The 14,947-nt window shown below is 36.2% G+C and overlaps 1 protein-coding gene and 1 long non-coding RNA gene across 3 annotated transcripts in view; one reads left to right on the forward strand and one right to left on the reverse strand.

Moving 5' to 3' along the window:
- Positions 1-8,351, reverse strand: part of LOC137248921 (uncharacterized) — a 350,579-nt gene extending 342,228 nt beyond the window's left edge. Inside the window, exon 1 of the mRNA XM_067779904.1 lies at positions 7,334-8,351. The gene's annotated coding sequence lies outside the window, so the exon portion shown is untranslated. The remainder of the gene's footprint in view (positions 1-7,333) is intronic.
- A 4,185-nt stretch (positions 8,352-12,536) lies between these two features.
- Positions 12,537-14,411, forward strand: LOC137247591 (uncharacterized). 2 transcript variants are annotated; one of them, XR_010951867.1, is made up of 4 exons: positions 12,537-12,812; positions 12,893-13,300; positions 13,364-13,587; positions 13,656-14,411. It is a non-coding gene; the product is annotated as an uncharacterized lncRNA (long non-coding RNA). The 2 variants fall into 2 exon arrangements; XR_010951866.1 differs by having other exon boundaries at positions 13,364-14,411.
- Positions 14,412-14,947: the final 536 nt, after the last annotated feature.

Raw genomic sequence — 14,947 nt, forward strand, 5'->3', positions numbered from 1 at the left:
ACGACATTACGCACACATTTAATAGAAGACAACAGTTAATATGAGATGCAGTGAAATAGGGATGTAAACAAGCAAAGCGAAAAGTCTACACCCTGGTATATAGGTGAACGTGTCGAGAGTATATAAACAGCGCACTCTCGGAAAGAGTTGATTTTAAAAAGTTGTAAGTGAAGTACGCCAATAATTTTGAAGTATTACTACCATAGTAGTGCTGTAAATAAAGAAAATTTTTATATACTAAAGATTTCAATTCAATTCAAGATTTGAGTTATTTATTCGACAGTTCAGCGTATCGAACGGTTAGCAGGCAAATATTAATCGGTAATTCTTAAATTCGCAACAATATCATGAGAAAACAGTAACCGATCTGCACGAAGGTACATTATGTATGCAAATATAAAAATTTCAACTATAAGTTTCTGAAAAAATCAACCCAAAACCAGTCAATATTACCTTGAGTTTTTATGTTTAGATTTTTTAAAATTCCAAAATCAGCATAACGCAAGTTTGATGTCCTACTGGGTTTTATACGAACGAAAGCTTGTTAGCATTCAAAGTGTGACGATTTTTTTGATGCTAAACTCTTTTTGTTGATATTATGTTTCTGAGATAAATAATTTATATATCTACATTGAAACAAATAAATATTGATATTCCATGCAGGTTCCGCATCCTCATTTCAAATAACAATAAAAAAATTATATGTGATTCGTATGTTATTTTTATTTTTTTTTTTAATTTTTATTTTTGCAAGGTGGTTTATTACTCAGCAAAAAGCCATGAGCAAATTATGATTGACAGATTGTTGATCGATAAATTAATATTCTAAAATAACATTAAGAGAATTTATGCTAAAAAGCGAGTATTAATAAAATTCAGAGAAAGAATACAATGAGGGTGTTCAAGGAGCTGGCGACGCCAATTGCCAAACTAGAAGACACAATGTTTTTAAATACCTTTTGAATAATAAATGTTACCGTGATCGAAAGTTTAAAAATAACTATAACAAATTGAAAAATAAAGATCAAAGCGGAAAGCATTTAAAGTTTTCTTCTCTGTTAACAAAAGTATGCAATCATTTGTGCAAGTATCACTCACATAAACAGGCGCATGAGCTATGAGAGAAGCTACAAAATCGTGCATCTGTAGTTATAGCTGAGAAATTTATAGCTGATAACTAACTAGTAAATTCTAGAAATAGAAGCGCCTAGAAATATGTCAACGAGGAAACCAAACAGTATGAAAAGCAGCAACAGTTGAGGCACGACAATGAGTTTGATTTAAGCACGCTATCTGTCGAGAAGTAGTAGTATTGTGAAGTACTTGAATAAAGGCCATTTTACATTATTGAATAGTGGAGTTATTTATTCAACAATTTAGTGATTCGAGCGTTAGTAGAAGGTTGCTAATAAGAGGATTTTCTCTAAATTCGTTACAATACTAATTGCACAAAGTAAATTGGCTTTTTACCGTTTAGTAAGCGCTAGAGCGACGAAGAAGGGAGACGGGTACGCCGATTCGGTACTCATCGTTTTACCCCGTCGCCCTCTCACCCCCAAAGGCAATAAAAGCAACCATTAAATAGTTGTACTCAAAATCTCCTTACGGTGGTCTAAGGAAACCAGCAGTTTTTACAGGGTAGGACCATATGGGAGTTATTGTAAGTGGTATTAGAAATGTACTGTAACACATGCCAAAGTTGAGTGCTCATTAGAAAGAGCATTATGTGTCCCATGGGAAGTGTTCTTATTGTGTTTTGGTCTCTTGTAACGAAGTATGTGTGATTAAAGTAAAAGACTCCTCATGTTGCTTCAGAGCAAATGACTCAGCGATATGATGCCAGATCTTACGGAAAAGTTATCTTATTTGCCTGGGTGGTGGCATGGCTACTTGAGGGTGATCTGATTTGTGACAAATTGCATGGACTGGCTGTTCAGCATTGTATGTAATCCGGCTTAAAGATTTTTGTAATGTCCGACCATAATACCAATGATCCTAAGATAGGCGTGTGTTTGATCACAAGACTAGCGACCTAGGTTGTATTTTTTCGAAGTAAGGGGCGTAGTACAAAAGTACATTTAACAAGCCAATACCAGGAATTGTAGTACGATCTGAGTGAAGACGTGAAGTTTTTCAGAAAGAACTGGCGATGGAGAGACAAAAGTGGTGTGTTTAAAAAAGATTTTCGAACGATGGTTAAGCTGAACTGATCGGTAAATAAAGACCTACCATAAGCTGAATGAGTCCAGAACTTTTGTTATGTACCCAAACTTTTGTTATAAAATACGCTAGTGGCGATTTAGTTTGCCCATCTTGATCCTCTTCTCTTTAGAGATATGATCAACTTTTGTAAATCTGATATGGTAGTATTTACACAGGATCTTAGAAATTTTGCAGCGTCGCCCTTCTATCCACGCCTTTCCTGCTTAATGGATCATTTGTAAGTCTTGTCTACTTTTGATTTCTTCCAAGCGGTTTAGGACGTCTACGTCGATTCATCCAGTGATGCGCTCTCCTTTTGAAACTCATGGGCCTTTTTGTACCTTAATCGCGAAGACTCTCCAATGCTGGTATGCATTCCAGGGCACTTCTGCTTAGTGGCACTGGTATGTGGCTCTGCTTGCACTTTATGATGCTCTGATCTGCAATGTGCAGCCTTTTTTCTGTCTTGGGTCAGTTTTTTCCACAGTAGTAGGATCTATGTGAGGAAAGGACCTGCGCTCAAATCTGAGTAAGAGATGTCATTCCAGCATTACTGCAACAACAACTATGACAATAGTGTCGAATATATCTAATTCATCAAAATGTTACCTAATTGTTACTGCATCATGAAATCAATTAAAAAAAAAATTTTAAAAAGATAAAACAATGTAGCACAAAAATTTACTATAAACAATCAAACAAATTATTTTAAAATAAACAAATTTTAAATTCAAAAAGCGTTAATTAAAAATTTCAAAGCTCACACAATTGCAAAAGTCTTTTCAAATTTTGTGAAAAATTATGTTCAATTTACGCTTTCATGATTTATGTTTCATTTTATTTTTCTAAATATGAGATTTTAACAATATCTACTTTTTTTCTTTTTTAGTTGTACTACACTTCTGCTCTGCTTTGCAATTTTACAGTTATTTCTAATTGTTGTTTTTTTGCTTGTAAATTTTTCGCTTTACAAATACCTTTTGTTCTTTGCGATATTGTTTTCACTTTTTTCTTTCGCATTTTTTGCGCATTGTTCGCTACGTTGAAAAATGTTGATTTTTGTTGTTGCTGCTTTTTCATTGCGAAAGTAAACTTAGCTCAGCTGGCGCTCTGCTCTTTATTGCTGTTTGCCGCAAAGTGTTTGTTATTGTTAATATGAGTAGGTAGGTAGCGATGTAACAAAATTACACGTGAGGTACCTACCATATAGAGTTGATAGGCACCGAATACCGTTTTAGTGTGAGATATTGAGGGGTTAGAGGGTTATTGAATTGTAAATAGTTCTATTGTTAACAAATTGTTTTTTTTTTTTTTTACTAAATAAATATTGCAATAGCGTATCGAATAACAAAAGTAATAACAAGTGACTGAAAAAATATTCCCTCGAAACTGCAAATTTGGTTCTTATGTCATTCTGATTTTACTTTATACTGGACGAAAAATATGAGCGTTTTCTTTACAGAAAGAAGTCTCTTTACTGGATATATAAACTTAAAATAGAAGATCTTTTCCAAGATTGCGATCACGGAAAACTCCTCACGTCTACGTTAACAGGATAATTGCTTTGGAATATGGTAAACTCCACATCTTATATGAAATTTTGCTTCTATGACAATATTTTGAAGCAATCTCCATTTAGGACGTGTCCCATTGTGTAAACTACCTCCGTTCTATAAACTAACTTATAAGCATGTGAGTCAGTATGCCTTAAGTCTTCTTTCTTCAGAGATATGAGCCACTTTGTGAGTCTAATATCGTAGGCTTTGCACAACTCCCGTCTCCTTTTGATTTCTCCCAAGAGGATTGGGACGTATATCGTCCACTCGGCGAGTGTTGCGAACTTATCGGCCTTTTCGTTACCTTCTACCCCCTTATGACTCTAATGTAAGCTCTCTGCTTTTTTATTCTTGGGTGTAGGTATTGCTCGCTGCCAACTAAGAAATGTTGGCATGCTTACCATAAAAGGAAGAAATAAGTTCCTGCATTGAAGAAATAACCAGTTTTACTAGGGATCTAAACCCTGACGGATTTCGAACAGTACTTCCTAACTTCTCACACACAATACACATCTAGAAATTGTTACCTGCTTATGGTATATGTATGACGGAACCTCATTGTATAGAACAATTCGAACCATCTACTTGACCTAGATTTGAATAGCCCAAAAATGTGGTACGGCTAGAATTACATAAATATTCTCTTAAGTTTTTATGATTAAAGTACACTCTTGCTCGGTCTTCAAATGTAACTCCTAACTGCATTAGTATTATCGAAACTGCTTTGGAGGTGCCATAATAGCGACCGCACTTACAGTTTTATTAATAGTAAAACCCCTGATTAAAATTTTGGTTTATATCTCAGAATCCGATTGAGATATTTAACAAATTGTACATGTTTGACCAAGTAGCCGTGCTTCGTCCCATCCAATAGGCACGACCGATCACAAATTGTCATCAATATCATCTAACGGAAGTCCAAGGAAATTTGCAGTTTCAACAGGGGTGGACTGGCATAGGGCCTTCAACTTCGATAATACTTCCCAAAAACCTTTCGGCAGTGTCTTTATCTCTACAACAACAGCAACAACAAGATGTTAGATTGCTTTATAAAAAGGCTACCTACTCTTAACTGAGATACAATCATCATCGTTCGAAGAACACTATCCGTTATCGGGTTATGCCCTACGTTCTCCTCTAAGACCAACAAGATTATCACTTTTAGGAAGTATAAGTCTTCCAGATTAGCCATTTCCTAAACAATAATACAAAAAGCCAAAAATTATATTTCAGTATATGTAAGTGGAATTTGGGGAAACAAAAACAAATTGAGGAATGGTTTGGCAAACACTTTTAGAGTATTTCTGCCATGAAAAGTTTCCCAGTCTTTATCTCCATTGCAGCTACCGTTCGAAGTCGGCATAAAGTACGAAGTCTTCTTCAAACAAATTATGTTGTCTTTTGTACCAGCAGCTTCTCAGCTGCTATGTGAGTTGAGTTATTCACATTCTAATTTCATATTCTAAAATTTATGAAATTCATTCGGCTCACTTGGAAACCCATTGAACACATGCAATTTTTTTTATTTTTGAACACAATTTCGATTTTCTGCTTTCAGGTTGCAGGAGAACCAGCCGCACTCACGCTTACTGAAAAAAATAAGTAGTTCCATATTAAGAGCCTTATACTTAAATATTAGCCCTGCGAAAAATCGATTAGTGGAGAATGAATCCAGATTAAGTCGCTAAGCAATATGCGACTATAGCCACTTTTGATCTCTTTGTATGAGTTTGAATGATCCCTTTTGTACCTGTTTATGCCTGAAGGGACATGTCGGACGGTGTTGGATAAGTTCTCTTTATACCCCTATGGGTAATGTAGGACAGATCCTTTTTGTACCCTCCTTTATACCCTCACAGGTGATATTTGATACGTGCTATTTGTACCCCTACTACATAGTAATTTTCGAGATATTTTTTTGTTCGCCTATGCGTACAGTCGGACAATTCCTCCTTCTACCCGTTGGGGAATTCTTATCGATTTTATCATTTTTTTAAACTCTAATACAAGCTTTTTAAGTTTTTGTGTTTTACTATTTCTTAAAGCTTGGTATATAAATTCCAAACTGACTAATCCCAATTGTTACTAGAGGGGATCAATTATTCCCCAATATAGACAAAAGAACCCAATTAGAGCTGGATTTCGAATCGATTCTTAATCGATTTAATCGATCTTTTTTTTTAAAATGTAGAATCGATTTTTTTTAAATCGTTCGATTCGTTAAGTATCGAAGTTTTCATCACTTTATACTTCACGGACGCTTGAGGAAATACATATTCTGTAATTTTTGTTTTTATAAATTTAGCTTTATTGTGTTGGTGGCTTCGAGAGAAAGGAGAAAGATGAAGAAATTTCTTCGCACTTCTGGCAATATATGTGTTTATCTATTTTGTGGTATGATATTGTGTTCAGTACGAAATGAAAACTAATTTAAAAAAATGCAAAACAGGTGGAAATACAACCAATTTGTTAAATCACTTGAAGCGGTCGCATCCAACGTTGATGGAAATGTCTTCATCAACAGCTCCTATAGAATCCGTTTTTGAACCTAATAACAACAACATTAGGAAGTCTCAGTGTGTAGATGAGCGAAAAAACAACTGGATTGTACTTTGATTAGAATCATTGCCACAGATATGCAACCCTTTAGGATTGTCGAAGATAACGGATTCAGATCTTTTACACAATGCTTGGATCCTCGGCACGTTTTGCATTCACGAGTAACATTAAGAAACACATTTTTAACAAATATATAAAATCAATACTTTTTATGACATAGGCAGCAGCAAACACGAAAACAGAAGTGGCAATTTTTATGAAATTTCGTCAATTAAATTCCTTATTCCTTATTTTCAATAAGCTAATAAAATACTTCCATACAGTTTTTAACTGAAACTACGCAATCCATGACACAAATTGCCGTATGCTGTCAATTGAAAGTTCCGCATACCTCATTAATTAAAAAGTTGCAAAACGTATACTGAGAACATGTTACCTTGCGTATGTAATAAATACTTCCTTTTTATATGACGCTGAACATAGATCAATTCTAATGCCGTAATCGAAGCGAGAACATTATACTTATTGTAATAATAAGTATTAAAGAAGAAAGTGTATTGGTTAATGTTCCCAAGGTTGCTTTCCCTACATCTTGAAATAAAAGATAAAAAAAACGCAAAAAGTATGATATTTCGGTAAAGACTATACTAAATATCTCACTCCGATGAAAGGATCAAGTAAAGACCCATTTGGCATTCCTTGATGCTTCCAATTTTGTCCGCAGACAACGAAACGAGAGAGGAACTGTCCAGCTTTATTTGTCGGGAAAAATCGGGTAAATGGTTAATTACGTAAGCAAGTACACTGTTACAAAGAATAAGCAAAATTTAAATAAACTTTGTTTGGTTCGATTTAATCGATTCAATCGATTTTTTCTAGAATCGAATCGAAAAAATCGGTTCTTAAAAAAATCTAATCGAATTCAGCTCTAAAACCAAAGCAGCATTTTTATGAAAAATTAACTAAAATTACTGATTTACTTTACCATAATCAGAAAATTAACAAAACGCACTTACATTAGTATTTGCTTTTCCACTTCTGCTTCGAAAATCACAAAATGCCCACAATGTTCGTTGGCGACGTGTTGCTCCTTTTTATTTCCTTTGATTTTTATTGTTGCTCGATAACTCCTTTTTCCGGTTTCTCTCTTATTTCACTTGCTTCTCTACTATTTTAAGTAACAACAATTTTTTTTGTTTTCTTTTGCTTTTAACTTTTTCTGTTATGGTTTTCCTTCTTTACCACATACTGCCCTGCATCAATGCAAGATGAATGCTTCACTTGGTAATTGCCTTTGGCAAATCAGTGATGTATCTTCTCATTTCCTCAATATGTACCACACATTTGTTTCACTTGCTCAACACAACCACTAAATCTTGTCTATCGTATAGTTGTATTTCACACGTTAATCGTAACAATAACAGGCAGCAGGTAGCATATGCTATGTTACGTTTGTGCATCGGCACTACCTGTTCTTGGTCACAGCGCGACGTACCGGCATAGCTCAATGAAGAAAATCGCACAATACACGTACGCACATGAACAAACACGAAAACAGAAAGAGGAGGACGCGTAGAAATCACTAATTCCAGAGGAAGAAAAAAAGATACCAGCAGCAGCACTGCAGCGACCGTTTGATCACGAGAAACGAAAAAATTTTAAATTCAATTCGTTGCGGCTATCGTTCCTTGTTAAATTTTCCTTTAAGGCGTATGAATATTGATGTGTTTGCTTTACTTGATTGATTTGCGATTGTGCTGTAAGTAATTACTTTGCTACATTCCTCTTTAGCACATGCTTTTACATAAAAACACTGAGCACTTTTTCCCGTTTTTCTCACTTTAATTACTCGTTTTATTAATTTTAAATATTTTCCTTATGCATCCATTCACAAAGTTTTCACTAATTTATTGCAGCTTTTCGCAAAACTCGTGCTACAACATTAAACACTTTGCGTTAGTATGAAATTTTTATACGAAAATTTCTTAAATACTTCTGTCATTTATATCGCACACCAAACACTTCTAAACGCCAGAAAAGCCGGCAAGAAACTGGTTGCTAAAAATACTCGCATGTCATACAATACATGAGCATTGCTCATGTTGGTTGGTTTGATATTCAAACATGTGTGACGTCTGGGGAGCCATACATACATATGTATGTGCTAACGGCTGTTTAACGGTTGTGGAATGTATCTTGCGGGACATGGTGATTTTCGCAAGATGGATGATATGTGCAACAGTTAATTTTTAGGTGTAGGTTGTAGAAGGCTTTTAACCTCATATACCATGCAGTCGAGTTATTTTCTTAGTTGGTACTTTCAATAAGTGTTAGTTAAGTGATTTTGTTCATTCAAGTTTAATTGAGGCTCTGTGATGCCTATGAGAAGATATTATGAGTTGAATGAAGAATATTTTCTTAGTAGGCAAGCATCTGATGAACCCATGTTCCTCATGGTACTAGGAGGGGGGGGGCTATAAGGTTCAATCTGGCAAGGATCATCAACATCGATAGCACTGTCGAAAGTATTGGGGGTATGATTTTATCGCTACAAAAACAACTATCTCACAATAACTCGAGTAAGAACTGGCGGGCAATAGATGTGAAAATTTGGTGAGGATCCTGCACCAGCTAGCATGGAAAATATGAGCAGATGGAGATTCCTCCATATTGGAATTTTAATGTGGTTACTGCCGAGTCCTCAAAAAACGCTCTGTTGAATACCAACAGGGACATCATCATAATTGTTTCGTAATAAGCCACCTCAGGGGTAACCCTTTTTCGCAGTAACTGATGCCAATGTAGAGCACCACAGGCGGTCAAATCTTTCTCCAGCTGCCTCCGCTAACTCAGTGGAGGTATCCCCCGTCCCCTGCTTTCAAGCTGCGGTGTCCATTTCAAAACTTTATTGGCCAGAGCGCTTTCGTCCATTCGCATAACATGACCTAGCCAGCGAATCCTTAAGGCCTTCATTCATTGCATTATCATGATATCTGCATAAAGCTCATCATCATATCTCCTTCTGGAGAACTTTTATCTCGAACACTCCAAGATCCAACTCATTTTGCCATGCCAGCGTTCATGATTCCGAGCCATACATTAGGACGGGTACTATGAGCGAATTGTAGAGGGATTTTTTTTCATTTCGAATTTGTATTCGTCAATAGTGATGTTGATGCGAATACGCCGATTCTTTCTATGATGACGGCAAGTACTTCCGCAAGGTGAACTTTTTTCGACTCTTGGGCTAATCCAGAGACGCAAAACTCATTGACCGTTTGCTGAGGTCAATAATATCAATATCGCCAGCATTTGTACGCTTTTTTAATAGATTGTGACATTACGGTTCAGTTCTGCTACTAGAATTAGCTATCTAGAGTTTTGTAAACTGAAATCCAAATCTCCTTTAACCCGATGTTCATGATACGTCAAATCCTCGGTAATGACTTTAAGCAAGACAGGAGGAAGAAAGAGTCCTCCAAAGCATAAGCCCTTCTATTGTCGCGATGAATGATCAAAAAAAAATAATTAAAATACGTAAAATATTTTTATATAATTGTGAATTACCTTACTTTTTCCTGCACAACAAATTATACTTTTGGTTGCTTATCGCTCACCCACTCACTTGCCTTCATGACCACCATCAACTTACAATCCACAAACAGTAGTAAAAGAAATTGAGTTCGACCAGCAAATCAAACCATCGAACATGTTTGAAACAGGTAGCAGCAACAGCATCCAACCTTTGTTGGCACACATTTAATTTATTTGCTGTTTGAAGTATGCACTTTATATGTTTACAGTGCACGCTCTCCCTCTCTATTTGTCAAACGTACTCTTTCTCTGTTATGTGCGCTACAGGAATATCTGGTTTTTATTTTAGCGCTGTAAGAAATCCAGATTTTCAGAGTTGCCGTGTTGTGATTTTATCATAGAGGTGTTCAGCTCTCGAAAATTACATATTTTGTTTCAATTCTATTCAAAGTTATTTTTGGTTTTCCTATGGGTGGGTGTATTACAAAAGGATCCAGAACGAAACCGGCAATCAGGTGGCGTTATTCATACTTATCCTCATAAAGCCCTTCCACTATTGAATGATGGTTTGACCAGGGCAATGGGGATTCAAGGGGTTGATAAGCGCAATACAAAGCTTTATAGCTTCAATGCTTCCTCATGGAACTAGGGGGTGGTGGGCGGAATGGTACCAGAAGGTATAGATGGTCGAGCTAGTACCTTAATCGTGCTTTGTTACCGGAACGTAACGGATCTATATCCAGTAAAGGACCATCAACATCCATAACACTCTCCAAAACCTTCGGGGATAGGCGTTGCATATGATCCATCAAGCTAGAAAGGTATGAATATGAAAGGCGAGGCTTCACAATTTCTAAGATAAGGTGCAAATCCTACCATATTAGACTTAACAAGTTGCTCGTATCTCTAAAGAAAAAATATTTAAGGTTCATGATGGGCATACTAACTGGTCACTGCTATCTGGCGTCACATGCCTATAATTTAGGCCTCGTCAGTTACAGCAGATGTGCTGCAAGAAAAAAGGCTTGATGACGTTCTATGTTCGTGCCCTGCGTTCGCGGTGTCAAGGTTTCAGCTACTACTACAGCAGAGTTGCCATATTTTGAGGCAGCAGTAAAGTTAGATCCTATAAAATTTTTGTATTTGCCTTGAGAATGGAGTTATTTTATAACACTACACCTGTTATCTACTTTATATTCTGTTAACACAATGTACACATTCAATCTATGTGAGGTCTTTATTTACTGGGTCATTTCAAGCTAACCTAGAACATATTGTGTGCTGAGTGAAACATCTCCCTATCTCGGGTGCCGATTCGAAAACGCCTAATCTAAAAAAATTTTTTGAATAAAACCTTATTTTTATTTTTAGTATTTGCTTTAGGAGCGCCCTATTTCGAATTTCGTTTAAAAAAATGTTCTATCTCATAATTGGGTCATAATCGCCTTATCCGAGCTTAAATTAAAAAAATTTTTTTAACAAATTCTGAAACTGGGTCGTTTTGAAAATATTTTTCAGATAGGGCGATTTCGTACTGGCAGCCGAGATGGGGTGATATTCTACTTAGCCGTGGATATACCGAAGGGCGGCAATTAAATATAAATATTTTAGATGCATATGGGAACGATTTTCCGTCAACTCTTTTTTGAAGACAAACCGGTTTCGGCGTTGAGCCTTCATCAGTGTAATTTTTCATTTGTTGATGGCGCAACACCTAAACCGGGTTATCTGCAAGCCAATGTTGACAAAGTATGACGGAAAATCGTTCTAGTATACATCAATTATCCATCCTGTCGGAAAATCAACAAAACAAAGCGAGTATATCGTTGATAATTATTTTCACAATGGTCGAGATTTTGTCCCATCTGGATTACGAATGATGAAATATACCTACTTGACGTATCAAACAGCGTTATACTGAAGTCACAGCTCTAGATCGGATGAAGACCAAATCATTCCGATGCATAGACCTGGCTTACGTCGGAATGTTTTATCAGGATTTGGCCATGCCCAAATTATATGTATATTTTGGGATATGATAAGTAAGTGATATTGCAATCACCTACAGGCAAACTGACTTTAAATATGAGCCTACAATATTATTTTTGGTTGCGAATTTTTGGAGTTTCTTTTATATTTTTAAGGGTGTTTTGACTTTATTTTCGTTATTAATAAAATTGAAAGTGGCAACGATGTATTGTCTTTAAATAACAGCAATTTAAATATCAGTGCTCTCTCATGTAATTTTTTACAGTGAGTGCGCCCCAACTTCAACGAAATATTTTAGTGCCGCTCTAATGCAATCTTCGCCCTGATTATTACAAGTTATTTGTTATTGCTTTTTTTTGTCGGCTCTTTTACAGCGACTACTTTTTATTTGTGTTTACATGATTTATTTTGCTTAGTGTTGATTTTCTTGTGTGTTGTCCTTTTAATGTTTTCTTTACTTAATTACATACAAATAAATGTTCTCATGTTCGTTTGCTGTTGATGGCGCTGCTGCTGTTCCTCTTTTTTTTGTTATTGAGTACCCACTATTTGTTGTTCTCTTTGCCTTTTTACCCGCCACCTTAACCAAAGAAACACCAGCTTAAGTATGTGTGTATGTATGTTTATGTGCTATGTATTTACTCAACAGCTGTGTCTTCAGTGGCTTCAGTGCTGCTGTTTTGGAGTTCTGCGGTTTTGGTGCACTCTGCTGGGAGTCGAATTGAGACAAGGGAACATCATGAGCACATGTAATGGTGCATAAACAACCACACAAATATGTACACATGTGTAGATACATAACAGAAAACATATGCTCATGAGTTGTACGGTTATCAGTACAGGCGCACATAAGATAACAACAAATGTATAGTGGACACGATAGGGGAGAAGGAAGCTACAATAAAAATGCTACTGGTATGCATACAACAGTTCAGTCAGTTTGTTCGAGAAGGCATTAAATTTTATTGACAGGTTTGTGTTTGCTAACAAATATTTAAATATTTACCTAAATGCAATTCAATCTTTTCATGAAATTGATATTCAAAACCCAGAAGAAAGATCCAAAGTAAATGTAGTATCAATATGGTAGCATGTGAGAGAAAAAGGAGAACTAGCAAATAAAAAACTGGGAAGTACCCAGACAATATCGTAAGCACTATTTGGCGGTACACCCCATTCTTGTCGGCGACAGTCTTGGCTTGGGAGATGCTTTAACAATGAGATGTGTGAGCATTGGTACTTTTGCTGTCCTCACTGTGCCAGACTCACAAAGAGAAATGGACTGACGGCAGTTTTTTAATGGACATTGTGACAGCTCACTGCCCTCAAGTGGTCCAATGAAACCATTCATTCATTAAACTACAGTTCTAGTCCATCGCTTATCGGCAACCATCTAGTAGCATGCACAATGTATCCGAAGGGTTCCAGATTCCTGCTTTTATTTATCCTTCACCTCGAAGGTAAGTAAGTAAGAATCGAACTCTTCAACATTAAGAAATAAATTTGATTTATCTCACACATAGCACATGTAATCTCAGAGGCTGAAACTCCAATATTATCAAATACATCACACAAGCCAATGGCTGAACAGATAAACATAACTTACATATAGTGTGCCCGTAGCAATTTACCTGAGCCATGTTTCAGATTATATTTCATCTCTTTTTGATTTCGCAATGACTGCTTGTAAATGGCAGTGCCCCCTCTGCCTTTTCTCTGACCCATGAGCTGTGAACACTACTCGACGGTGGTGATATTTGTACACATTTCGATAATCTTTTAGATAAACAGATATACTTTCTTGCTATTCTTTAGATCTCGCCTAGCAGGAGATGACCACTTGGACTGGCCTTTGACTTAGCGGAGCCCCGTAATAATTTTTCCGGTGTCGTAGCAGCACGTTGCCCTGTATATGGGTGGAATGTGTAGAACGGAGCCCTACTGACATACCAGGGATTGGTCACATAAAAACCGAGTCATTCTAATACGTAGACTCGGTTCGTGTCGCTCAGTGCTACAAATGAGGAAAGGAAAGTTTGATCCATAATAGTGTTCGAAGTAAAGTTAGCTTTCTAGATTCTTTTCCATTACAATTATCGTGGAAATGTTTGTAATGCTGCTGCGACCTCTTAATTAGAAATTTTCAAAAAAATTCTGAATGGAGATAAAACAATTTTGTTTTGAAGCTTCAAACACAAACTTCGAATAATTAAGGTGTGAGGGAGGGCAGAAATTTCGTACTTAGATATCTAAGTAATAGTGAATGCTTTGCGGCAGGGATCTTAAACATTCACTCTTTATTGCGCTGAAAGGCTTTCCCACAGTAGCATTTCACCCATTAGCAGGTCTTTAGAATATTCCATTATCTTGTTGAGAATTGTTGGGGTATAAAATAAACGAAATAGTTATGTTAAGTAGTCATACTAACAGCAGTTCTGTTAAACCTTAACAGCCTCATGTTAACAATGGCTGCCTAACTGCAGGCGTCTTTATATGCCAAACACGTACACCTTTGAGGGCTATTAAAACTGGATCGTTGATATATATTTTTGTAAATCATGATTTAATTCATGCACCAACAAACAATTAATCGAATGTCTTTGGCAATGAATTTTATGATTTGAAAACAAAAAAATAAAAAAATTGAAAAGCAGTACAATTGTACTGAAACAAAGGTTATTAACTTTGGTAGAATTGAATTTGAACTAAATGAGCCATTAAAATGTTGGTTAAATATAAAAAATGAATGGCATGCGTGGTCTTTTTTTGGTAAATCAGTGCAGTTTAATTTTTCAATGGAAATAACAGTTTTGCAGCTAATAATTAAACGAGCACTTAAAACGCAATAAAACAAACGGAATGAGGTGAAAGAGGAGCCCAACAGAACTGAGACCAAGGTAAGTATCAAAACACCAACTCCAATAATTGTAGGAGCACAGGCGGATTGTAGAAAGATTGCGATTCCAGCAGGCATTAGTCACTAACCAACATTCATCACCTTCCAATGAACATCCAACCACTAAGAGTCGGCGAAAACGAAAACCATTCAGAATGCTGCCGCCTCCAAAAATTTTGGTTTTTATGATGCAATCAAAAGGCTGACACTC

This window comes from Eurosta solidaginis, chromosome 4 (genome assembly GCF_040869045.1).
Source record: "Eurosta solidaginis isolate ZX-2024a chromosome 4, ASM4086904v1, whole genome shotgun sequence".
Classification (NCBI taxonomy): domain Eukaryota; kingdom Metazoa; phylum Arthropoda; class Insecta; order Diptera; family Tephritidae; genus Eurosta; species Eurosta solidaginis.